Source organism: Scophthalmus maximus, chromosome 5 (assembly GCF_022379125.1).
Source record: "Scophthalmus maximus strain ysfricsl-2021 chromosome 5, ASM2237912v1, whole genome shotgun sequence".
Classification (NCBI taxonomy): domain Eukaryota; kingdom Metazoa; phylum Chordata; class Actinopteri; order Pleuronectiformes; family Scophthalmidae; genus Scophthalmus; species Scophthalmus maximus.
Genome location: NC_061519.1, coordinates 20,765,001 through 20,765,925, shown reverse-complemented (window position 1 = coordinate 20,765,925; position 925 = coordinate 20,765,001). Strand labels below are relative to the sequence as shown.

Genomic DNA, 925 nt, shown 5'->3' with positions numbered 1-925 from the left:
CAATGTAGCGGTGGACTTCAGTCGAGGTCTGTGTGTCAGCTCAGCGGTGCCCCGAGGCGGTCGTGTGGCGGCTGTCCGTGGTGCTGAAAGTAAACAGGCTCTCCGGCAGCAGCCACGGATCAATTGCACCCGGAATGTATAGTTGCATTTCGGACTAAAATGTCGCACTTCATTCCAGACCAACGTGCACTTGTGGATTGCTTACGACACACACACACACACACACACACACGCAGAGATTCAGATGCTGAAACTCTTGACGAAATGTGAGTCACACACATAATGGTCCGACCTCGAGCCCCCCCGGAGCGTCCGAGGGGCGCAGACGCAGACCGGCAGGGAGATTTGTGTTTCATGAACAGTTTTCTTTTTTTGGAACCCACGCATAAGTCCCACGCACGAGATGCACGTTCTTCTTCTTCTTCTTCTTCTTCTTCCTCTTCTCTCAATTCAACATCCCAGTGTTGAGATGTCCCTCCTCCTCCCGAGCAGCATCCCTGCGTTTGTAGACTAAACTGTTGTCTCACTTTTGTTGCCTCTGTGTCTGACGAGGTTCGAATCCCGAAGGAGCTGACACCCCCTTCCTCCTCCTCCTCCTCCTCCTCCTCCGCCTCCTCCTCCTCCTCCTCCTCCACCTCCTCCTCCTCCTCGTCGTGCCGCAGCAGCAGCAGCAGCAGCAGCAGCATCCAACGCGGCGGTGAGCGCGTCCTGCAGCAGCAGCAGCAGCAGAAACGGCACCTGTCATTTTTCAGGGGGAGCTGATGACCGTGTTAGGTCTAAGAACAACGTATATTCTCTAAAACAAAAACAACGACAACCCGACACCCAGAGCCACAACACAGCGGGGGAATACCGATGGCTTCACGTGCGGACATTTGCGCCTCTGACAATTACGCATCGGTAAGTTTCCCTTTGACTTGTTTTC

General features: G+C 54.3%; 1 protein-coding gene across 4 annotated transcripts in view; it reads left to right on the top strand.

Annotated features, from left to right (window-relative positions):
* The first annotated feature begins 395 nt into the window (after positions 1-395).
* LOC118310925 (pituitary adenylate cyclase-activating polypeptide type I receptor-like) overlaps positions 396-925 on the top strand; it is a 24,457-nt gene continuing 23,927 nt past the window's right edge. Inside the window, exon 1 of one of the 4 annotated variants that reach the window (XM_047331761.1) lies at positions 396-900. The gene's annotated coding sequence lies outside the window, so the exon portion shown is untranslated. The remainder of the gene's footprint in view (positions 901-925) is intronic. The other 3 variants (XM_047331763.1, XM_047331762.1, XM_035634295.2) reach the window with 3 other exon arrangements.